The sequence below is a fragment of the Nomia melanderi genome, chromosome 8 (assembly GCF_051020985.1).
Source record: "Nomia melanderi isolate GNS246 chromosome 8, iyNomMela1, whole genome shotgun sequence".
In the NCBI taxonomy this organism is placed as follows: domain Eukaryota; kingdom Metazoa; phylum Arthropoda; class Insecta; order Hymenoptera; family Halictidae; genus Nomia; species Nomia melanderi.
The window spans coordinates 890,884-917,947 of NC_135006.1; the positions used below are offsets into that span (position 1 = coordinate 890,884).

At 42.4% G+C, this 27,064-nt stretch overlaps 1 protein-coding gene across 4 annotated transcripts in view; it reads right to left on the minus strand.

Annotated features, from left to right (window-relative positions):
- LOC116426693 (neural cell adhesion molecule 2) overlaps positions 1-27,064 on the minus strand; it is a 387,282-nt gene that overhangs the window by 288,718 nt on the left and 71,500 nt on the right. The gene's annotated exons all lie outside the window — the stretch shown is intronic.

The following is a 27,064-nucleotide window of genomic DNA, read 5'->3' on the forward strand; positions in this document are numbered from 1 at the left end:
ACCGCAGCACGTCCATGATCGACATTTCGGCGAACCATCAAAAGGCATCGCACGTCCGTGTTACACAGCGTGTAAAGGGTTGGAACGAGGTTCCGCGTGTATGTAGAGTGGCTCGGGGCAAATAATGGCGAGGCTCGGAGTAGATTGAATGCAAAACAGTGGAAGCCCGAAGTGATCCCTCCCCCGCCGGCGATTCGGATTCGACAGTTCGCCGCGATGTTCGATTTGACGAACGGGTCGACGTTCCACGATGAAGAACACACTATACGCTCGAAGCACGATACCAGCCATCACTGTCACGCTTCTTTTGTTCGGCGAATATTATTCGCGAAAGGAGCCGCGCAATTAATAACCTTTAACGTTTAACCTTCTGATACGCGATGGAGCTATACACTGGGCGTCCGAGAAATTACTATCAGCTGTATAGCTGAAACTTGGCAACATCAAAGTTATTCACAGTTACCAATTTGAATGTTACTGAAATACTCTATCCCCACTACGGCATGAAAACCAATTTATTGCTTAATGCACTTCTCACATTCCCACATCGAATTGCTAAGCAATGCACAAGCGTCTCGCAATTCGATCGGAATTGAAGAAAGGAACAGATTCCATGGACCAATGATTTATACGGTGGCACGCGGATTATAACGTCGTTCGCTAGAACGCGTTCCCCCTTTGTGTCGCCGGCGCTCGGACGGTTCCTTTGTCTTTAAAGGGTGTAGCGTTCGCAGATTCATTAGCGAGAGCGTCAGTTCAAACCGAGATCTGCCGGACGTGGATCGAGACCGTTTTCGCTGGCGATCCGCTGGCTGCGACGGGTACAACGGAGCGGAACAGCGCCGCTTCCAGAAACGAGGTAAGGAAAACACGGGAGAATTAAATCGAGTTGCCTTCCCGCTCGCAAACCGTGCTCGCTGTTTCGCTTCGCGACGTCCTCCGTTAAATTAACAGTTAAAGGGCGCGACTCACGCATCCAATCTCGTAGAATCTCGCTAACGAACCCCTGGATAGAAGCTCGCTCAGTTCTTTAGCCGGCTTGACGTCGCTTTGTTCTGGCAGGATCTAAAATTATCGTGTTATCTAGTTGGCAACGCTGTTGGTTACGCAGCAGCTTTGAGTGGCAAGCTTTCGTTTCGAGAATTTGTATTTCGAGAAGTATTCAGTGGAAATCAAGAAAATTTATAACTGCCCCTGAGAGAAATATCGCGTTATGTTTTAACCATATGTATTACACTATGTTTATTCATTTCGTTATATTTCGTTCGTTCTGTTAGTGTTCATAGAAGGTAGATAACCGAGGTACGATCTAGAATTGGAGGTACTGAGGTCTGAGAAATGTTCGATGAAAACGAAGAAAATGTGTAATTATACTTAAGAAAAACATTATGCTATATTTAAGTTATATTTATTATATTCATTTATTTCGTCATATTTCATTTGTCTCTTAATGTCTACAAAAAGTAGCTAAGTAATCGAGATAGAAAAAGACAGTTCCATATGAAAAATAAATATATAGTATACATCATATTCGCTCAGCCGTCTACATGGAATATTAACTTACTCAATAATTACATTCGCCAATCCAAGCGTACAATTTCTCCCACGCCGCGAGTACATCCGTTTCCATTAACACAAAAATTACAACACGCGTTACTCGGCTCAGCAAAAACGCGTACGCTTGCATCGATTTTATTCGCAATTAATCAACCGGACGCGCCATTATTTCGAATGTTAATTAGCTTTCCGCGGGGCGTACCTTAAACGTGCGCGCGCGCGCACTCCGGATAAATTCGCCCATCCCGGCGCGCGAAGAATGATTGCGAATTATCGGAAACACGACGCGGCTCGTCCGAAACGAAATTAGTTTCTAGTTTTAATTTCAGAGGGCGGCGCGATGGGCTCGTTCGAAATGCCAGCCGTCAACTTTCGTCAATTAATTCCCCGCCTCGGTTCCGGCTCGGCCGTGATCACTGTCGGTTAATATTCTATCGGAATACGGTCAATCTGCTCTTTATGGCCGGTCGATTCTCGTTCAACGATCCCGATGAATCTGTCCGCTTTTCTGTACCGTTCTCCGTGTAAAATACAAAATGTTTCTACGCGCACGTAACATTTCCGGCGGATCGATTCCCGCGAGCATAGAAATAATGAAGGAAGTTCCTGGTTGGATACACTGACGTTCAAAAGTTTCGAGCACCCACCGCTTCAAAGCTGAATATTAAATTGTATTTCCAAAAGCAAGAGCGTGGAGATGGTAAATATTTATCGGAAAACCTGTTTGGACTTAAGGAATCCTATTCGGTAAATACTCATTTCTTAATTCGACATTTTCTTTGCAGCTGTAAATCGTGTTATATGTAAACAGCGTTCTTATTCATACGTTGACTGTTACAGTGGACATTGATGACTGGAGCTTCCAGATTAGTTGAAAACAATTGTAATAAGGAAATGTCGTACAGACGGCCGAGTAAGTCCAACTCGCTCCGCACGATATCAAGTGATCTTAATTCCTGACGCGATCTCGGGCGCTCGGTAGTTTGACGGCGGCGCGGCGGCGGAGCCGGTATCGAGCCCCAATTAACACAGTAACACGGTTTATAAACCATCCGGCATCGGTCAGATAAAGTTTCGCGGCACGCTTAAGGGCGGAACTTTCGTGGGATGAGGAGCGCTCCGCGTTAATTACTTTCGTCACCCTTCGTTAACCGACAGCCCACGGCCGTCTCGCGATAAAACGAACGAATGAACGAACGAACAAGCATCGGAGGCGTAACGACTCGTTAGCCGTGCGCCAGGAAACGGAGATTCAATTTCGAAATTCTCGTTTTTCCGCGGCCCCGTCGCGTTCCTCGGGACACATCGATGCCTAACGGGGCGTAACGAGCCGAAGCATTTCGTTATCGTTCCCGCGGCGTTATTAGTGATCGTAAAACAGAGTCGCGGTGGAAATTTAATTACCCAGTAATAGCCGCGCGCGCGTCGTAACATATCGACCGCCGAGCATTTTTATCAGCGGGACGCGCTGGTTAATTTAATAAACGAACGTAACCCCCGTAACCCGCGGGAAATTAATAATCCGGAAAATGCAGGAACGCAACGCAGCGTAGGGATTGTATTAATTAACGGCAATTAAAATACGGACCGCCGACCTAGGAAGCGCGCGCGACGACGACGATGATCGCCACGCGCGCCGCGAAATCGCGGTTTTCACGTTTTACGGCTGTGGGGAAAATTTGAAGTGCGGCTCGTCGCTGTGATGAGATCCGCTCTATTATTTGGGACACTGCGAATGATCCGAGCTTATTGTTCCAGATCTTTCGCGCGGAATTTATGGGACAGTGGATTTAGATGCTGATCCCACGCTGGTACAGTAGCGCGGAAGTTTAACGGATAGTTTCGTGAAGAAGGAATTTTATGGTCCTCATTTGGGGTCGGGAGTTGAGTATTTCTTGTTTTGTGCTTGAACAGTTACGCGAAATATTATAATTAAGGATATGAAAGTTTGATTTTAATTCTTCATGTTCTGAAATTGTTTGTCATAGTAGTTACGCAGCTAATGACAATATTGGAATAATCAATACTTGTAGATAATTACGCTATTACAGTCATAACATTGCGATAATCAATGTTGTAAACAATAATATTGCAAACGACGATATCGTAATAGTTATTATTGCTAATAATAATACTCTTGCAAACATTAATGCTGGGAACAGTAATATTACCCACAATAATGTTCCAAATAATAACATCGTAAGTAACATCTAACTATAGCACCATAATACAAATACAACTCTTACATTCCAAATAAACAACAGTGCAATAGTGATTTCAATGATATCCTACAAATACCAAACGATTATCGCCGAAATTTTTCCTCGAATTCGTGACAATACCAACGTTTGTTTGCTCGAAACGCGTAGTAATAACTCTGGGGAAACGAGATCGGTAGAGAAGATTCACGGATCCATCACCGGAGGCTCGAAAATCGTATGAAACGCGGGAGCAAGTGTCCGCAGGCGGCGCAGCGGGACCGCGCGCGATCACGTAATTTCATTCCGCGCGGGGAGATATCAACGCTCGGATCTCCCATCAACGGGATCCCTTTTACCCCTGGTGTCCGGTGAAATATGACTTCGCGTCCGCTGGGACGAGCGTCGACGGCAATTGCGATTTTTATGCGCCGCCGGATAAAATCGTCACGTCCGCCCCCCGCTCGCCGACTCGGCCACGCTCCGGGTGTTCGTGCGAGCGTACGTACGCCGAAACACGAACCCGATCGACGTTCATTCGATTACGGATATTAGCGGTTGCATTAATGGGACTTGCCCGTTACCACACGAACAAGTTTCGTCGGAGAGTTTTCAACCCTTTTCAACGGGGGTGGCAACCCTCCGGAAACCTCGTTTGATTTACGCCGGCGGCGGTGAGAGGCCGTTCCGATAAACGCAGTATTCCGTTCCCAGCTAACGGAAATATTAAAAAGCGTACTTCCGTATTTGGGGGATGTGTACTTTGTTTTCAGCGACGGTAATTCATTTTTCTTTTATTAGCGATATTGCTGCGAATTTTAGAAAGATACTACTTATGGTATTATTGTACTATTTGACACTATGCGAAGATTGTCGGCAAAATTTATAAGGTAGCTATACATAGCAAGTTGCAATGTACTGATTAAAAAGAAACAATTTGGGAAAATTCTTGAGAGATCAAAACTATACCTATTCAACGCGTTATTCAACAATATCGAATCAAGCTAATTACAAAAGTTCAAAAAGATTAAAACAACGAAGCATCTGCAGTCAAGCTAGCTGCAAAAGAAATAGAAGAAAGGTTTACATTTGTACAGAGACCAAGGAATTCCTCGATCAATTCGAAGATCCCTAATGCCCTATTTTCTATAGACGACGAAGATTGCAGCTGCCAAGGTCGCAGATTGATTAGCCGCGGCAGGCATTTCAATTCGCAGCGGATCAGCCGATCGGATCGTCGGTCGGAGATTAAAATTGAGCGTAACCGTGCATCCAGGACAGTGAATGGCGATGTTTGCATATGGCTACCGCGCTGCAACCGGAAGCTCGATCGTTTACGCGAGTCTCACGATTTGCACTGGCGAGTGCGCCGCTGTGCTCCAACATTATCCGACGTAGCGCGAATGCGTTCGCTCAGACGTTCAACCGGCGCTATTTGGTTTGCGCCCGAGCAACCGTTGCTCCAGCAAGACTGAATAACATGCGGAAAGCGGTCTGATTGTGTCTGGCCCGGCACAGCGCTGCGCATCGAGCTTAAGATCGGCGGTGAACCGCGGAGTCTGCGTAAATTGACGAACTTGGGAAGAACTTGGCCCGCGATGCTCTTCCTTCGGTAATTAATCTCGAAGAGGAAGCGCGCCGACAGAGTTTTGATTGTCAGAGGGGGACTAATAATCGAGCCAGGCTTTGTTCGCCGTGGAATCATGCGAATTCCTCGCGGAACGCGCGCAACATCGGTTGCGGTATCGTATAACCGTTGCTGGCTCGAGCTTCTTGCGATTAGCTGCGAATGTTGGCGGGAATCTCTGTTTTTCGCAGTGAAAAAGAATTACGCGAATAGGTGGAACTTGAGCACATATTCTTTATTGCCAATTAATAACCTTCATTGAATGTATTACTGTAATTTGAAATAAAACAATGTTTGGCATTGTTCTCCGCGGTTTCTTATCTTTCTATCTCGTGAATGATTTAGAAATCGCGACTTAGCGAAAAAAGTGGACTGTATTTGTACAACTTAGCCGGGTTACAAGTTTTCTAAGTGTGACTCTTCTAGTCGGTGGTTGCTATACGAATGGAATTTGAACTCGCGAGTGTTTCTCAGCTGCCCCTTGGAATTTGCAATTGTCCACTGTTTGGTTCTTGCAATTTTTGGAAAAGTCCAATCAGCGAACCTAGGTTAGAAGACACCCCTTCCTTTACGCCCTCGGCGTGTTTCCTTGAGGAAGGGGTCGCGAGATTTTCCAAGGGGGGAGAGACTCTAGAATTCGGCGGTGGTGGACGACGCATTTGGTCAACACCAGAGACGGTTTCCTGACCCTGCATCGGCCGCAGAAACCGTTGGGTGACCCATGGTTCTTGCTGACATGCTCAGGCCGTGAAGGTTCACAGCAGGGCAATAACTATTGAGACCAACGAAAAATACGTGCAAGAAACTAAAGGTATCGACAAATGCTATGACAAAGAGTAAAAATTGTAAAGAGCGTACCATCCGGCGAGTGTCGTCCAGATGGTAAAAAAGAAACTAAATTTACAAATTCTCAAAAATAGCTGTGCTTCTAATCCCTGCCATAAACCCCGTACAAATCGGCCCGAACATGCCGCCCGCCTTGAACGGCAACGTTCAAAGAAAACGTCGGTTAATTACCTAAATGTGCTTGATACAATAGTATTGACCTTATTCTAGCTTATCTATAAAATGAAGTACAAATTAAAATAATTCATATAAACATATAGAATTAAGGTGATCCAATCAGTAAAGGTGAGAGTCTTTTGATGCTTCGTGTGTAAGTGCCAGTTGTGGTTTGCACGGTAGCCACGCGGGCAGTTCCATCTTCTCCTGGATGAACCTTGACTATTCGTCCAAGTTGCCAATGCAGTGGGGGACTACTATCTTCTCTGATAGTCACTAAGGTTCCTTCCTTGATGAGCGTGGTGTCTCCGCTGTGCCATTTGTTTCTGGTGTGGAGCTCCTGTAAATGTTTTCTTTGCCACCGGTTCCAGAAGTGATGTTTAATCTTCTGGATGTGTTACCAGAGTGATAATTTATTTATTGGCATATCGACAAAATCCTGTTCCGGTAGGCTGGTCAACGAATCACCAATAAGGAAATGGCCAGGGGTTAGAGCCAGCAGATCGTTGGGATCAGAGGAAAGCAGTATTAAAGGACGAAAATTCAAAATAGCCTCAATCTCAATTATTAACGTATAAAATTGTTCATATGTAAAGATTGAATCACCTACAGTTTTGTATAAGTGATTCTTGAAGGATTTCACCCCTGCCTCCCAAAGACCACCGAAATGTGATGAGCGTGGAGGAGAAAAATGCCATTCAACATTTTCCTTTGTAAGAAACTGTTGCGTTTTTGCTTTGTATTCTTCTGACAACAGAAATTCACGTGTCCGCCGAATCTCATTTTTAGCACCAACAAAATTAGTGGCATTATCAGAATATATTTGTCGCGGTTTTCCTCTTCTTGAAAAGAAACGTTTAAGCACGCCTAGACACGATTCCGTAGTCAAGTCCGTAGTTAATTCCAGATGTATTGCTTTTGTCGAAAAGCAGACGAAAACAGCTACGTAACCTTTCAACTTTGACCGGTTGCGAAATTTCTTTTCCTTTATAAAGAAAGGCCCACAGTAATCGATCCCAACTATTTCAAAAGGACGGGCTGGTGTGATTCTACCTTTTAGAAGATCTCCCAGTATATATCGCGGTACCTTAGGATTTAGTTTACGACAACGAACACAGTTGTGTACAATTTATTTAGTGATACTTTTACCATTCACCAGCCAATAATTTTGTCTGACTGCGTATAAAGTGGTTTGTGCACCTGCGTGCCAATGACGCAAGTGCTCTCTCCTAATGATGAGCTCTGTAATATGATGCCTGTGCGGCAATAAAATGGGGTGTTTCTGCGAATACCTGAGCGGAGCGTGTTTCAGTCTACCACCAACCCTAAGAATACCGTCATCGTCAATAAAGGGATTTAAAGTCAGCAGCTTGCCTGTAGTAACAGGTTTACTTCCTTTTAAAATATATATTTCGCCTTTAAATGCTTCTACCTGTACGGAGCGGATAATGTGATAATGTGCATTACGGATTTCGGATAGCGACAAAGCACCAGTGTGCTTGTTAATTCGCCTTGCGTTATTATAAAAACGATAAATATAGGCAACTACTCTATTTAACAACTCAATGGATGAATAACGTGAAAAGCAACTGACAATATTTGGATGAATAGGAAAGGCTACCGATTGCTTCTTTTCTGGCAGGTCAATATTTTCAAGAATATTAACCGGCCAATGAATTTCGTCTTCTGACAACCAATGTGGTCCATATAACCACATGCTATTTTTAAGAAATTCTGAAGGTAATTGACCCCTCGAAATGGGATCTGCAGGATTATCTGCACTTGAAACGTGAAACCAATCCTTAAAATTGGTGTGTGATTGTATTTGGTTTACCCTATTGGCAACAAACGTTTTTAGTAAGTGTGGAGACGTTTTTATCCAATGCAAAGTGATAGTTGAATCCGACCAAAATCTAACCTGGTTAAAGATAAGACCTGCTAGAGATTTTTTAACTTCCTGGTACAAATTTACTAGGAGTGTAGCTGCACAGAGTTCGAGACGTGGTAATGATAATATCTTGATTGGTGCCACTCGCGATTTGGCACATAACAAATGCACAGTGTGTTGCCCATGTTTGTTAGTGGGTCGAATGTAGATACATGCGCCATACGCGCTCTCACTGGCATCGCAAAACCCGTGGAGCTGTAGCTGTATCGTTTCTTTTATCGCAATCCGCCGTGGAGCGAAGAAACTACCTAACAACGTTAATTCGTTTCTAATTTTCAACCAAGATTGCTGTAAAGACTCAGGAACCAGTCGCAATAACCGAGGAAGTAGAGTTTTTGCACGACAAGTGTCCAAAGTTGCAATGAAAAAAATTAGAGGCTACGCTTTAACGAAATCCAGCGCGAAATGATAAAACGCAGCTGCAGCCCACAGGGTGCGCCTGAAATTCTTCTGTGATTTATTCGCGCGGTAACTCGACGCGGCGTTCCCAGAGTCCATCGGATTGTTATACCGCGCAGACGGAGCGCCAGCTTTGTCCATCGTGCAAGTGAACAGTTGCGGTTCACTGTTCACACGTGCACGGCAGAGCAATGAAGGTTCACGACGCGGCGCACGTTCCTGGCAACTATCAAAATGGGAGACTAGAGAGAGAAAGAGAGACAGAGAGAGAGAGAGAGAGGTTAACGTTTCGTCGCATGCATATTCATACATCATCGGGATAATCATTAGTTCATATTATTGGCGTGCGTTTTATACTACCCGCCTGTGAACGGTCGTGGTGACGGCCACGCCGATAATTTACTTACAGCCCGACCGTCGATCCGCTCCCGCGAAATCGTTGGTTATCGTTCGCCGGATGACTCTTATCGGATTCACTTTATCGTTGTTAACCGTCGCACCGGAAAAATTCAATTTCACGGGATAGAGGAACAAACTTTATGAATGTCTGATTACATGAATATGGAGGAGCGTAGTAAATTAAACCCTTACCGCGAGTGGGAAATGGGGAAGTTATTGTTATTATTAACTTCGATGATATCGACGTAACATCGACACGATGTTCGGCCGATATTAATATTAAAGCTTGACCCTTGACGAAATCAAAATGAAAGACACGAACGACATTCGAGATGTATCCAGTGTCCCCGCCTCGTGCCGCCATTACCGCCAGAAAATAAGGAATGATAAGTTTTAATGCATTTATTCATGATCCTCGGAAAGCAGGCTACACTTTTTCATCAATATTAAGAGACTTCGGTTTAATTAGGATAAACTTTTACCGTAAAACAGGTTCTCTTCTTTTTTCTCGCCTCCTTTTCCCCGCTGAAGGTCGCTATAAAGTAGAGAACCGACTAATATCCGCGCGATGCAGGCGGCACGGGTTCAATTAAGCGGGCCGCGGGGTCTTGAGAGATTTATTCACGTTTCAACGGCGAATGAAAATAAAGAGAAACGCGAGGGTGAGGCGTGACTATGAAAGTTGCGTTCATGCTGGAAAAAGCATCGGTATAGCGAGGGAAAAGGCTTTCGCGCCGTGTCTAACGAAGTGGAAGCGTCGCGGCTACGGTTTCGCAGCACTCGACGTGCGTTAATGTTTTCGAAGACGCGTGGAGACTGTCCCGAAAGAAACGAGCTCACCCGGGAACGCAGCAGTAATTAATTTTAATTACAAATAACGCGTGGCTGCTCTTCAACTCGCGGACACAGCGCTAGTTTTATATTAAATAGACTGGGGAAGGAGTTTTCGATGGCACTAATGTGTTTAATAGTAGTTTCCGATGACATTAATCCCGATAATGAATTATTATTACGAGATTTTATTATGATGAACAGATGCGCTTTGGGTTTGAAATGGTGAATGGTGTCGGAGATTGTAGACCGTTTATTAACCGCTTATATGAAAGAAAAGGATGTGAAGCAATAGAAGGTTGAGTGAAGTTGCAATATTTTTCAGCTTAATGTTTAATGTTTTTTCGGGACTTTTGTGGTTCTATGGAAACCTATGAGATCTTCAGGATCTGCGGAGACCAATGAACTCTATGATCTTGGATTTCTTAAACTGTTTAAAAGATTTACAGGACTTTTTGAATTCAGAGTGGTTTTAGATTCTAAACTTCTGAATTGTGAAACTATAGAAAATTCTGAAAAGGATCTTTGAATTCTTCGGATACTTTCTAGCAACTCTGGGTAATCCTAGAGATCTATGAAAGGAACTTGGATTTCTGAAGAATACTTAACACTCTTCAACATTCTTTGAACTTCTCAAGAAATCTTTAGAATCTTTCAAGAATCCAAAATATTTCCGATTGTTCGAACAATTTTTAAAACCCATTGAATATTCTACACATCCTAGAGGGCAGCTTAGGCTTCTCAAACGACCTTGTGACCCTCCGCAAATACTTAAGCTGCTCAAAGGCCATCCAAGAGTTCCTCTGAGTTCTCAAAGAACCCCTCAAGTGTTCCCAAGCTTCAATCGCATTAGTGTCTGTATTCCAGAATATTTCACTTTAAATATAGGTGCAGTAAAAAGTTTACGATAAGCTTGACTGGACTGAATAAATTCATCTCGCCAAAGCTGCCAAATTTATTCATAGATTCCTAGAAAAGAAGCAGAACGTCATAAATAAAAATAACGATTAATTAAGCATTGGAATGTTCTTTCAAATAAAGCGTTGATTGCACGTAAAAATCGGATAGAATCGTTCGCAACACCTAGTACAACTACGTTATCAATTATCGGATAAACATGGCGCTCACGTAGGATATTCCTCGATCAAACAAGCTGGATTTATAAGCATTTTATGACAACCGTCTCGCGGCGTCGGATATATCGTCTGTTTACGACATCCTGTTCGAAAACCATTTATGCCCGCGTTGTACAGGTCGCCGATCCATTTAATGGAAAACGTCGCGTCCATGGAGCTAGGCCTCGTTTTTCAGAACGTCGGGGGCGGCTTAAGCGATCCATGTTGCTAAGAGAAACAACTATGTCTTTGAATACCCGGCATCTGGCTGCGTTTCGCAGGTGAAACACAGCTCGCGATCTTCAGAGTAGATTATGTCGTTTGAGATGCAAGCATTGATGTATTCGTTTTCGTTACCTGAATGTGAGATGCATAAGAAGAGATGCTTTATATTTTCTTTGCGAACCAGTGAAAAGGAGGCATGTGTCTCGGATCTATCGTGAATTTTAGAATCGTCTTCTTTTCGTTGAATCGATAATATTATTCGATATATTACTAAAAGTATTGACTACTAAACATCAACTATTGAAATATTGGCTCAAACGTTTGTAACGAGTATAATATTATATATAAAATAAATTTTGTTGTATCGTTGAAAGATAGGTTTCGAATTTTTAGTGAGATAATCGGGCAATAATTCGTTGCCAATATATTTTATAAATATATCAAATAGTGTAGATTATAAAATTAGTTAAAATGAATAGGTAGATTATCAATATTCTTAATAATATTCTTCCTTTCGTTCAGTGTCGATTCTTTGCAGTTATCGATTCCCCGACAGCAACAGCACCAACAAAACTTTCGTATCAATGTTAACACACTACATTTCTTCACCGACGAAATAAATATTTCCCGGATCCCGAACGCTGCAAACAAGTTCCCGAGAACTCATATTTGCATGGGCATCCACAATCCACTTACAACTCTCGGTTTCGTGAAAGAATTTCCCTGCCAACTTGATAAAATATCTTCTAAGCCACTGGCTTTCCTCCTATCAGAAATATGTACCGATATCGCCAAGTCTTCCGAAGATGTTCCTCGGTCCTGATTCGAACGACATACCCAGTTCACCCGTGTACCTATTTTCAGCGGCTCGGTGCATGTACACTACGGTGCATAAGTTTCTGGATATCAGATGCAATCTCATAAAACTGTTTATTTCTTTACTATAATAAAATATTGTTACGTGTAAGTAATATCTTGATCGTAGGATCATATCATTATCGAATCGAAGATTGCCAATGAATTCCAAAATCACTATTACTGGTAATCCACATCGTTGCATTATTATCATTGCTGTTAGTATTATTTACTGTATTACCATGATTTTATATTATGATACATCGAGTAATATCTGAATTCTAATTATTCAAAGATAATGAAAATATATAAATTCGAAGATAATGGAGTACAATTTATTCTATAATATGATGCGAATCGGTTAACTTTCTTCGCTTATATCATAGTCACGTTTCGGTACGATTAATCTCTTCACTTTCACGCGCGTCCAACAATGCGACAGTCTAAATACTTATGCACGGCAGTGTACATCGCTCGCAGGGAAAGGGATTATTGCCGGCGCGCACGTGTCAACCGAAATCGCTATTTCCAGCGCGATCGCGTTTTCGCGTCCACCCGACGCTCGAGGATTTAAACGCGATACGCGGGCGTCGTTCGTGCCCTCGCATGAATACGAATCGCGGGACGTGATCGAGAAAGAAGGAAAAAAGAGCATGGAAAAAGAAGTTGAACGATAGGTGGAAGACAAACCGTGGGATAAAGGATGAATAAAACGCATGGCGAAGGTGCGGGCACGAAGAATAAAAGGTTACAAAAGTGAAGGGAAGATGATGGAACGATCGACGAATAGATACATCGCACGGTGATCGTTATCTGACCGACTGTCGGATATTCTTCTTTCGCGTTATAATAATAAACTAAAAAATTAAACTAAGTTCATTCCTACTGATCAATAAAACTAACGTAAAATAAATGAAGGGACAAATGACAGTAACCCTTTGAGCACGAAAATTTTTCTTATTGTCTAAAAGCTGTATCGCAGAAAGGTAAATTATAATCGAATTGTTAAATAAGAAGAAAAATATCTATAACCATTTTATTGTATGAATAGTTAAATCACTCGTCTGTGTTCTCTCTATCTCTCTCTTTCAAATATGAAAGTCTAACGTTATTAGTACAACAATATTCGCCCGACAAGAATGATTAAGTAGGAACAAATTACTCGAGTAATCGCGACCTGGTTTCCATCGAGCAGAAAAAATCAATCAAGCCGGTAGCTGGTGTTACGTAATTATTAGGCGTCGACGCGACGTGATAACGCATCGATATTGCCAAGTCTATTCGGCAAACTGGCACAAAGCGGCGTCGTTTATGAAAGACGTCGGGCGAAATTGCGTATTTCGATCCCCGCGCGGCAACGAACCCTGTCGCCCGTGTTATTAACAACCGGGAGAACGTACGATCGGGGCCCGCCGACCCGTAGTTAAAGCTTGTACCGTCCTCAACGGAATACGGTCGTCTTTAGGGGAAGCTGTTTGCCGAACACCGAGCTAATATATCGTAACACCGGCGAAACAATCGAGCAGCTGGGTTTCCGGGATCATGCAACGCTGGGAACCGTTACTTAATCTAGAATGGGAACGCGTGATGTAGTGTTCTAAAGGTGGAAGGTTACCGGGCGATTCCAGATCTTTGGACTTTAATTGGAGTTGCGTGGGATACACGGTTTCTATGAGTTGTATGTCTCGAGGTACTGCAGCTCCGAAATTTCCAAGTTTATGGATCTTATGATATTTAAGCCATCGTGTTGAAGGACTTCGATTTGGGTCACTGCATAATCGGATCGGATGTTGGAATAGAGGAGTATTGGACTCCTAAATGATTTCAGGGCTTCTATGAATTGTATATCTCGGAACATTGAAATAATTACTGAAATTTGGAAGTTTATGGATTCTATGGTATTTGAGTCTTGCAGCTGAAGTACTTCGATGTTTCCGGGTCACTGGATTTTTGGAGACATTCTAGTTTCTAGGATGGTAGAACAGGGGCTTTTGGGCTTCGAGATGATTCTAGGTCTTTAGGGGCGCAGACTCTTGGAACTTTGGATTGATACGGTGGTTGAATCCTTAGGTTATGGAAGCACAAAATATTTTACTCTCGAGATTCGAGGGCTTGTGAATCTTAGAGTAACTTGATTTTCCTAGGATATTGGAGTAGAGGATTCTCGGACTTTAGAATTTCGTAAATTATAAATTCTAGAATTCCTAGTCAATGGAGTTTAGAAATACAATCCAGTGGTTTTAAATCGTTGAGTCTAGAATTCTTCGAACCTAGAATACTAGACCAACAAATAGGTAATATTTCATGTGAAAATAAATGAGAAAGGTCGAGTTTAATAAAAATCCTTTAAACTATCATTCACTGACAATCACATCTCTACATTAATATTTTGTATATTTCCTCAATCTTTCTTTTTACAAATTTCAGCAATATTTATACATTTTAGTCTCCAGAAAGTGTCTGAGTAATTAGAAGTGTAAAGTAATATATTTCCCGAGCAGAGGCTAATTCCATTGGTCATTTTAAGTAGCCAGCGTATTCCGATCCGGCCTGCGTAGCTAAATAGTACACGATGCAACGTTGCTAATGGACCTGAACAACTATATAAGAACGAACGTCGTTGAAATGGCACGAAGACACTTCAGTCAGCCCTTCTAATCCCGTTCTCTGGGCCCTGCAGTGTTTCGCGAACGACCTCATTAACTTTAGAGGTTCATTAACGTAAATCATAGAATAAACAGTCGTTACAGAAGCTTTGGACCAATTGTATCCGAGCCGTTCATTGTCACTAGCCTCCGCGACGTTTGCATTAATTTTACGACCCTTCTTGCGCTGTTTCCGTTCCTTCCCTCCCACCGTTCCCCGGTTCCTGCCATTGACCTGTATCACTTGTACCAGAAACCTTCTCCGGAAATTCGTTAGAAGGATACCGCGCGACTCAATTTGTTTCCGAGATTCCTGTTACTTTTGTCCGGCTTGATGGCCGTTGTATACAAATCAAGCAGGAAAATAAAGTAAAAAATCATCCAACCTATTGTTTCATTATTGCTGTTCCTTCTTGTGTTTCCTCTTGCTTTTAAATTTCTTTGAATATCTTTTGTCGGCAGATGGTTTAATCGCAGTAGACGACGAAAGTGGATTCTTAAAAAATAATTGTTAAGCAATTTAGTGACGAATAAATCGAGCGATTTATATACAGCAATAATATTTAAGATGATAGATAAAAGAAATTAATATGACATTTCATTTTCCATCACTGACAATTATAGAGATAAAACTAGCGTTCGAAGATGAAAATAAATCCCTCTCCCAACAAATTGAAAAGAAACTTTCGTTCGTTTTATTTCACACACGTGGCAATAAATGTGCAAAAATGCGAATGCCACAACGATTTCTCATTGAAGGTTGTATAACTTCCTGATTGTATCCAAACAAATCTCGAATCCGATATTACTGAATACCTCGCGCGGTAATCTCCAAGCCGAGTTATTCTATCAAAAACATCGACTCATGCGAGTCACAATAAGCTACCGGAAATCGATAATCCGTGTTCCAAACGAACGGATCCTCGTTCAAGCCACGGTCTTTCAATCTCCCAGCGATAAGCGTCGCCAGAACATCGCCTGAAAATTATCCCTCGGCCGACCGAGGAATTAAAGGTCGCCTACAGTCCTCTCGCGATCGAAATCGGAGTAATTCACGTTGCTGCAATGATTCTAAGTCCGGGACAGCTGGGAAACTTTATTACCGATGACAAGTTTCTGATAGACCGGGTCGAGCACCGCGAACCGAAATTATTCCCCCTGCGACAGCTTTTCCACGGCCAGACGCAATAGTTTGGAAACCGGAAATATGGATGATGGAGCGTTAAATTTCGCGAGGATAGCTTTCCTATGTTTCGTCCCACTAAAGTTATTTCCAAAAATAGAAAAACCGCAGTAGAAAGTTATATGAAAGAGCAATATATGAAATTATACTATTCCCATGTACGCGATTTTCAAGACAAAAGTAGAACAAAATTTTCTAATTTCTATAAACATGATCTTCGACCAAAGAATTCGTTTTTCTATAAATACCTTCCCAATGGATTCAAAGATTTTGAATTCGGCGCAAAATGTTTTCCCTGTAAGTATACTTTTCATCCTCTCCGGCTGTGTATTAACCGTCCCATGTTCAACAAGGATTTTATCGTATTGCGCCGCATGTTCAGCTCGTCTTCCCGTTCAGGCCAGGAAGCGGATGAAAAGGTGAAGCTTGTAATATTCGCTGAAAGCCTGATGAGCGGCTAGATGGATGATATTCGAGAGGAACGGGCGGTGAGAAGCAGGAGACACGTACCGCGGCCGGATAGACGGCCCGATAGATGAGGGAAGAAAGGAAACCGCTCGTTTTGTGTCTATTCATGTCTCTATACTCAGCCATCCGACATTTTTGCCCGCTTTTCGAGCGGTCCGGTTGTTGCCGGCGCGCTCCTTTTCTCTGCGCGGCGATATTGCCCGGCTATAATTGTAAAATAGGCGATGTCAATAATAATCGGGGACATGTTGTCCAGCGCCGGGGATAAAAATACACGCGGTTGGTCGCGCCGTGTATTATCCGGCATCGTGAATAACCACGGACGCCACTTTATCTTATTGGTACCGGCTCGTGACCCGTATTTCTTTCGATTTTTATTGCGGCGGAAGGGAGGGTAACGTTTCGCGGCACGGTCGGACGTTAAATGTTGCGGTGGAATTAATGGCGATGCTCTCCGGAGCTAAAATGTGGATCGGATAAGTCAAAAAGGGACAAATGGGCGAACAAGAGCCGTTCCCTGTGCGATTAAAGGAACGAGAATAGAGCGGTGATCACTACACGTCGGATTACACGTACCCCTTCTGTATAATGGAAGTAAAGTTCTTTGTATTGTTCGTAAGACAGGTAATTCTGATTGGTGTGTTACTAAACATTGATGAAGATCAGTTTTTGAACTTTTTTCTAATGAAGATTGTACATTTGGTGGTAAGAAATAGATAATGATCACTTTCCACGGGTATTAAGAAATACTTTGTTAATCAAATATTTACATTTATACGTAGACCAAGCTTAGCAATATTTATCTGAGGTATCGAACTATCGATTCTTCATACGAACCGAGTCTGGACTATCTGTTCCAGGTTTCCAGTACAAAAACTTCGAATTCTAAGACCTTATGGATTGCCAGCACAGTGACAAGGTTCACAGATCGATCTAGACCCCGTTATTACCGAAGATTTCCAACGTGTCTAAAACTACTATTCACCATTCGCTCCAGCTGTGCGAAAGTTCAGCCGCTCGCGTTCAGGGCAACTAGACTAAGCCATCGAGAAGCGCAGAAACTAAAACCGGGAGACGTGGGAACGCTGTGGAAGAACATCCAGGCATTTTATTGAATCACAGAGTCGAATGGAACGTAAATATTTGTCGGAGCGAACGAGGATATAAAATCGTTTTTCACGTGATCCGGGGCACGTTCACGTTGAAAGGTGCGCCGGAGCCCGCTCACGGAACGAGACACGGGAATCGAAGGGATAATCGAAGCGAGTTAGGGGCGTTCTCTGCGGGGGCAATTATCTCCGTAATTGCCGGTTTCGCCGGTGCAGGCGGTGACCCGTTTAAAAAAAAAAGGTGGAAAAAAAGAAAAATGAAAACCACGAATTCCCGTCTGTCTCGTTGGCGATGTCGCTTGCGTCATGCGGGAAGCTGGATGTGAATTCCCTTCGACGAAACGCGCCACGGCGACGCGGATTAATGCAAATGCGAGGGCGGCCGCTTCCCGCTCACTCCCGTTCGATTAAGATCGCGCCCGACACCGCCGGCATAGAGATGCGCCGGATTTCGGTGAAACTTGGTACCCCGTGCAACTTGTATGATTGATCATTCCAGTTAAATCTAGAGTACTACCGCACGCTAATTACCCCCGAGCGTGTACCGGCCGGAATTATTCGATCGTTTAAGCGTTCGACGGTGATTACCTATCGCCGTCGTCGATTCTCTGCGACCCGGGCTGCAGCTGGTTTCGCAAGAATTGTTGATATATTCTATCCCATTCGATGGAAATCCGAAAATCTCTGTTTAGAGATTGAGAATATTGCTTTTGTACGAATCATCGGTATCGTATAGAGTCCATGTTTCGAAGTAGAAGTTTCTTGTATGAAACAGTATTATGTTCTAGTTCATAATCAATTCGCAAAGGATGTAGATCACGGAATACAGAATTCAGAGGAAAGTGGAAAGTAGTGAGAAATGAATAACGAAAACTGGTAGCCGCCGATGGTTATCGCGATTGTTGTATGAGGGTTATTCGATGACCATAATATTTACTGATTTATCGGATCATTAAGGTAACCGAGCACCAGGCTATCGATCTTTTACGGTATCTAATTATCAAATTCCCCACGCATCCTAGCATTCCGCTATCGAGATAGAGGGAATCGAGTAATCGGAATACTCGAGTATCGGATTACTGGGATATCAAGCTATTTATGCAATGGAGGCGTTAAGCCGTTAAAGCGTCAGGCATTCGGCTAATATGATACATAGAACGCTGTGGGTAAACCGAGCGCCATTTTGTCTCGGAACTTTCGCGGTCGGATTTCAACGTCGCGGCGCGACTCGCGTGAACTTTGCCCCACCGCCGATAAGACCGAATCAATTTTGTCAAAACTTCGCTATCAAGCCGCCTCGGACCGCCTGATAATTCGCGACTAATTACATTCTACAGAGCTGAGGCCGAGAATTAAGCCAGACTGCCGCCGGCTACGAAACGTTTTTCCTCGTCCCCTCCTAACCCCTCTATCGTCGACCAGCGTGCCCTTAATCCCGCCACTGTTTATCTCTGTCAACGGTGTCTCCGTGTAATTGGGAGGCCGGAGGATATCCTCGGAAAACAGTCTGCAACGTTGCGTCTTTTCGCCCTACCGCCACCCCCCAATAAAGCGACCAGAAAGTCTGGGGGTTGTCGCGGGTAATTCGTTCATTTTCACCGAAACGAAAGAATGTTCTTAGGTTTGAAACTGTTAATTCCGTTGCACGTGTGTATTCCAAGTTTCTTTGTGCATTTAGTAGTCAAGCATTATTTATCTATATTGTTCATTATTAGCTCCCTTTCTTAAATCCTATGTGGATCATTAGTTACTAAGAATCCCATTTTCATAGTTTATAGTGAGAATTTGACACCTCACTCATGAGAATTCGATAACAATTTATTAAATTCATTCCAATATTGATATTTGAATTCTTCAAACGCTTTTATATGTATATATATTTTGAAAATATAGAAAATATCGCTCTGCTAGATCTTCTGAAAGTGTAATGCCAAAGCTTGTACAATCTCAAATATTTTGGTTACTTAAATATTCTCCGAATTTTACACAAACATTCCGAATACCTTCTTTTATTATTCCTCTAGTGCCTATTGAGAACAATAACGTAAATACTTATCTCTCGCGGTATGGAAAATTCAAAATTGATACGCAATCGAACAACGTTGTCAGTGACAAAATGATTCATATTCGATCTACCAGCGTTCCTCGCAGCGTGGAGAATTCGAAGTTGATGCACAGTCGAACAACATTCCAAGGGAGAGGCCAGAAAATTAGAATTTCCCCGGCCGACCCACTTTCCATTCATCTCCGCCCTCATCGGATACAAGGGAAACCAGCGATCCGTGGCCGCGCATCGGCTTCTACAGCCAATCGGCCATTTCGACGGTGGAAAATCATGTCGGTGTGAAAGTAATGCGCGCGGTTATCTGCACCGGGCGGAAGAAAAGTGCAGCCCGGAGCGAGGCTCGTACATCATTGCCCGCCTTACGCATAAGGATGATGGGTACGCGCGGCTGACCTTGCGGAACGGTATCGGCTATGCTTGATATTCGAAATTCACGGTGCAGAAGGGCGAAGAGAGGCTTTCGTTATCGAATTGAAAAAACCTCGTGAGAAACCTTCTCCGCGCGGCAATTGGATGCAGTGCATATGCGATACGCAGGGTGTCCCGAGAGGAAACCGAATAATACTACCGGTCTGTTTAATAGGTTGTTCCGAATGAAAAGAGTAATGTATCCCATGGGTCTCGGTCGGTTCGAGATAATCGTAGTTTAACTTGTATAACACGCAATGCAATCGACGACATTCGAATTGATGTTCCGAGAGTGTTGTGACAACGATTAAAAATTTTAATGGATATACTTTCGCGCGAGGAAGGCCACCATTTTTTGTACCCTAACGTAAAAAGGTATATAGTTTTATATAGAATATGGTTATATTGATGTAGATATAATAATTAATGAAAATACTATTGAAATTAGGTATTAATATTACAATATTTCGAGTACATTTCTAAATATTAATTATTAAAATTACATTAGAACAGTATTAATTGATAGAATGATAGAGTAAATAGAATAACTGTAATAATAAGTGAAATGGAATTCACGATGTGTATGTCGTCTTTTAATTATAATAAAATGATTCACCGAATATACTGAAAAGAATTATTAGATTCCTTTCCAAACATCTTGTAGATACAAAGTATGTACGCGGTAAAATTTAGTGGCAGGCTAACGGCCTCAGCGCGCGGTATTTTAAGTCGATGGTCGGGCCCCGAAAATATCGGCAGCTATGAAATATCCGGAGGTGTCGATCGACCTTTATGTCTCGACGGGTATACTCTAGGATTACCACCGGAATTTGTGTATCAGCGATAATGGCTCGGGACACCCGGGGATCGAGCTTCGAAATTCGATCCGGATGAATTATCGGAAGCCACGATTTATTCGGGCTCCTCGAGGAAACTTCCTGTTGCGTTCTTCGAAGAAGGATTGCGGAACAGATGTACTCGGTTCGTTTTATTTCGGAGAAACTCGAAGAAACCGGTGTGAACGGGAGGTGGAGTGAAAGTGAATTGAACTGAACGCAAATTGGAGTGAATTCGTCGAAAGGGGCTGAAATTTGGTTCCGGTGGTTGATTTAATGCAATGCGAAGAATTGCTAATTCCGTATTAAACAGCTTTCGGAATTGTTTCGTAACATTGTAAGAGGGGATGATTTTTCTATATTGTTCATTACATTTTTGTTACATTATATATTACAATTGGAGCGTAGAAAATACTTTTTCTCTTAATTGTTCATCGTTCTTGATTTATCCTTGAACAGCGCATATTGACGTGGTCTAATGATTCTTTAACCAACCGATATTCGTCCAAAATTAATATCTTGCAGTCTCCGGTGTCAGTCAATGCATTAACGTTCCAAACGAAAGTTTCAATTCCTCGTAAATTTTGTAGGAGCAAGCAGTCCGGCAGTTAAGAGTTTAGAAAGAAACTCTTCACCCCATAGAACTCACCACTCTAGGAAACAATGTCCACCCTCCCGAAGCGGTGAGCACGCGAGGAAGTGCAGCGGCGCGAAAAGCCTGGTCGATCCCGACTGTTGACTGAGTCGGGCAAGACTCGAGCCTCGGAACTACGGTATCACGAAGCAGTATTTTTACGGAGGTGAAACTTCTGTCGGAACCTTTGAAGTTTCAGGCCACAAATTTGGGGACCTTGACGTGCCATTTGTAGGCACTTCGCGGGCGTACATTTCCACCATTTTCCAGCGGATGAAAGGGGAAAGTTCATAATACGTCCCATAAACTCAGAAGAATATATATTCCAATAAAATCATTAACAACACAGTAATGATTTTCCCTTACAATTTTAATCTCTCCACAGTAAATCATCAAAATCGAACTATTGAAACTAAACAGTTTTCTACCATCTTCTACACAATGCTCAAAAGAATCCATTTGCCTTAAAACAAATAGTTTCATTTCAGACTTATTCAGTCTTTTGCATTCGAATTATCTCACCATGATGAATAGTAAATTTAGGCGAACAACTAAATACTGAAATCAATGACACGCGAAATCACATGCAACTAAAGTTTAACTGTAAATTCAAACAGTTCGACCTTCAATGCAGTATATTAATCTGCTTGAAAGGCACTGTTTGAGTGCCAAAATTTAGCAGTGCCTGTGAGTGCAAAAGATAAAACGCCAACATATCTAAGATGCAATAAACAGGTAAGAAAATGGATGTCCTACAATTCGATTAGTTCCCGTCTGCAGTCTAACTCAGAGACATCTAGCCGAATTATGCCATCCAGTCCCTGCAGTAACCAAGCCAGAACCGTGGTAGGGTCGGTTCAACCATAACCACGAGGATCTTGGATTACTTTTGAAACGGGGCGCCAAACCCTGCGCCGGGTCAGAATTCGATTACCTCCCCGTAGCCGGCCGGATCTTGATCGTTTCCCTAACCAAGCCGTTCCCCACGAACCGGGAACGACAGAGCGAACGGGCTGGAATGCGGGGCACGATTTACCGCGGTGCAGCAACACGTGCCTGGCGATCACACTCGTCATCTAGTTAGCTTAGACCCCTGCGAACTTCTATGTATCATTTTCCTTCTCCCTCTTACTTTCTTGGACTCCATTGTCTTCTTTATCTTACCCTCTTGTTTTTTGTCATATTCCATTTCTTACTCATACTATCACCGATGTTCTGCCTCTCTTACTGTTCCTTTGTCCTTTTACTTTTGCCCTCTCTGGTACTCTCCGTCTTCTTTTTTTACTCTTGTTCTCTTTATTATTTTCCATTTTCTTTCACTCTTGTTACTGTTTCTTACTTTCTATTATTTTCTTTTCCTCTTGTTTCTCTCTCTCTCTATCTTACACTCTTCTTCTTTACCATTACCTATTCCTTACTCTCTTGCTATCTTTCATTCCTTGTCCCTTACTTTCTAGCTCTCGCTTACTCTCAAGTTTCCTGTCATTTCCCCTATATCTCTGTCATTCTCTCTCTCTCTGACTCTCTAACTCTCTGCCATTTCCTCCCACTCACCGATGCTCTATCGCTCTAGCCTCCGTCCACAAGCGGCGACGCGCAGCTGCGTCCCGCGGACGTGCCTGGATTACCGAGGGCTCGCGGCGCGGTTTTCCGCGACAGAAAACCCGCATCTACAGGTTGCCGGTTTCCCGCGAGGCTTTCCCTTCCGTGCCGCTCAAATTAATTCGTTGCCGTGGCGCTACGCCACTCGACGGACCAATCGGCAAACCGGCTGGAAGTAATCGCAGCCCGTTTTCCCGGGGCTTCGATGGACTCGTCTCGTCTCGGCCACCCGTTACGATCGCAGCTGCGTTTTCGTAACGGTTCCGCTCTGTTTCCGCTGTTTTCCTTGGTATAGAAATCGGTACTTACGTATTACATGGACTGCTTTTGTATTTAAGAAATAAAACGTTATAATAAAGGTAATTTATAACGGTTAGAATAATAATGAAGTATTAATAATAATAGTAATTTATAATGACAATAATAATAATGAGATATCAATAATGCGTTATAATATTAAATAAATAATAACTCAGACCTAACTCATTCAGTTAGAAAACAAAGGTAGTCCGTATAATATGTATGCATCCAGGAATGTTTTATTGCTGCCGATAGACACGATTTAATAATTCTTTCATAGAATAAATATAGGTTTCCGCGTTCGTTTAATAATTCAAATATATTTGTATATTCTTGGGTCCGTTATGCCGTGGAACGTGAAGTTTTGATGCTCGAGAATTGGAGCGTGAATTCGTTAAATTTGGGTTTGCGCTTCATTTTGCCGGGAATCTTTCGAAATGAATTGTTTATTGGAAATAGTATTACAGCGGTATTGTTTTATCGAAAATAAAGGAATATGATTGTTGTAAATTAATTGTGGAATGTAATTGACGTCACGAAAATTTAATGAAGCGAAATGAAAATAAAATATAAAATCTGGTTGTTATCGGAAATTCTTCTTTCAGTGGTGTGTAAACATATACCCTCTGCGTAAAGTGTTCGCCTACTATACGGTTGAGGTTGATTCTACCCCTTTCTCGCGGAATAAACAGGTGCGAGATTAGTTAGACGAATTGCGGGGAAATATTAAGACTAATGAAACTGTCTTAGAATTCCGCAAGTTTGACTGTAGCTTGTTTAGAGCGTTAGAACTCTAAGGGCTCAAGAGTATCAAGTATTTGGATGTTATTATTAATTATTCAAAGAGATAGATTCTGAAACGAGAATACCTGTGTATTTAGAGTACACATGGAATAGTACGTCTGTCTACATGCTCTTCATTAACTCCTAAACCCTTTCGCTGACATGAATTGAATTTCACGTAATTCCCCCTAAAGTACCGCGAAATCTGTCCAATTACATCATATTATGTAAGTAATATAGTTACAATTATAGTCCAAAATGATCCATAATAATATAACAATGATAAAACAATGATCACGATACAATTTGGTTCTTCTATATTAAGTAATTTTCCTATAAAATATGAATCTCCCCAGTGATCTAACATACTTAATTAGAAACACTAAAAGGTTTCCAAATTACATCTTCTACGCAAACAAACAGGTCAAAAATATAAAGTAACATTTTTTGTATCACAACCTCCTTTACGAAATACTTCACAGGTTACTATCCTCAAATTAATTGTCAATCATTTAATTGTCTTTCTTCATTAATCTCGAATTCTGGTTTCGTACAATTGACCGATTATTCTTGTACTACAAGATCGGTTTGTCCAAAGTGACAATCGCACGAAGGAAACACGAAAAACATCGATCAGGTCACGACACCGGGTGAAAAGTCGGACTTTGAAAAGTGGATGAAGGGCCAGTTATTTAAATCGCGGAGTATGTTGTCGGGAGGTGATGGATCGCGATCTATTTATAACGCAGGAAGGTTCTGGACCCTGTGACCGATCGATCACCCGGTACTCGTTAGTAAAAGGCATGATACTAATCAGGCGGCTCGAACCATCCAACCATTCAACGTATTTTCGCGTCCTCTTTCCGATAGTTTTCGAGATATCGTATCATCCACGGAGACTTAATCAGCAGTCTGTATACAGACTTCCCGTTCAACCCGATGCTCGCAATGCTGCTCGATCCGCGTAAGTTGATTAAAAATCACGCGAAAAAGTAATCTCACAAATCCAGCATTCCCGACGTCGTTAAAGTAATAAATTACGTGCCCTAAATATTCGGTTCCCCGGCTTTCATCCGCAAAAACGCCGAACTTATTACTATAATCGAAAAATTTGAGACTTGGACCACAAACTTTATTCAGTTCCGTGAATACACGACATACAATAAAACTGTTCGAATACAAAGTAACGTAATCCACAATTTATCCATGAAATTTTAAACAGTATTAATTCCCGACGATTATTCTCTTCGAATTTCCTAGAAATTGAAAATTCCAACGTCCACGATCAGCTGAGATGAGAATTAACTGAATTGCAGCTTATAAAATCTACCAATTCGGAAAACAACCCGCCGGTATTGCCAATTCCTTAGAGCTGCGTAATCTACGAGTACAATAAGAAATTTCATGGGTATCGATCCAATAAGAAACACAACAGGGAAAACTGAAAGTACCGGGGAAGAGTCCGAATGAAATCCCTTTCAACGGAATCGGGATATTTCCCGCGCGGCGATACAAACAGTGGCGCGGCACGCCGATCGAGTTTGTTAGGTAAGTGGCGTTCCCTTAATAGGAAGATTACTCGAGGTTTTCTCAAGACGACGTTCACGGAAAACTGCCCCCCGCCTGCAGAACACTTCGACGAAAGTGGACTTCCGCGTTCATTTTCGCTTAATGCGGTTTCCACGGTACTTCGTGTAATTAGCGTTCGACGCGACAACGTTTCCGCGATTGAACCCGAAGCCGTAAATAAAAACCAGTCGTGTCCCGCGGGAAGCTTTAACTGTTAATTGGATCGCGAAGACTTTGAACAATCAACGCGTCCGGGACTGCTTATTGTCGTCAATTAAGGGACTAATTAAGAACCGCTGAAACAGTCCACCGCGGATAATTAATTTTTTTGAAGAGTTGGCTACAACTCGCTACTTCGACGACTCTCAGTCGAGAATAATCAATTTTCGTTCTGCGCTCACGTAATTTTACTGACCAAAGGAAAGCGGAATTGGAAAATTTGAAATGTCTATCGAATGCAGTTGGAATTCGGAAGCTCTCATTTGGAAATTTTCAACATACGATTATTATTCTTTTCGAAGAGTTGCTTCTAAATCTCTACTTCATCATGCTTATTCTGTGATAATCACAGTTTTGTATTTATACAATTGTTCAATACAATACGCCCTAAGTTCGAAACTTTCAATTAGAAGTTTTGGGCATTGGAAAATTATTTATATTATTCCAAGTTAATTACTTCAGCTCGTAGAGCTCTTCAATTGTTGCGCATAGGAGATGCATATGTAGATTTCTTGAGGCGAGACGATCTGCATCTGCAGTCTAAATATGCATCTCATCCGACTCGCTTTAAAGGAAAAAGGAACCGATCTCCGGCTGGTACCTCGTTTATGCTTTATGAATTTTAATGGTCCCGACCCCGGTACTTTCTCGGACTCGATATCACGAATATTTAGGGGAAACTGTTACCCATCGACATCCTATTTCTACAAGCGCCTACCGCGGAATGCTTTCACCGAACGCGAGAACCGTGAAAACGACTTATATGCCCGGTGCCTCGGTGAAACGAGGCTTTCAAGAATCGCGCGCGGCACCGTTTCTGCTTTTAATAATTCATCGACCAGCCGGATAATCCGACCGATCGGCCCGCGAACCGAATAATGGTCGGAATACGTAATTACGGTGGCCGTTCACTTGCAGTGTCGATGGTGTTCCTTTCGACCTACCCCGCCGATATCACGCCAGATTCTCGTTCAGTAATGGAATATTTTAACAACAGCAGCGCATAATTAATCAGAAAATTCACTCTTAACCTGAATTATTAAATCTGGCAAATCGATCGTCTGTAATAAAATATAAAAGAAGATTG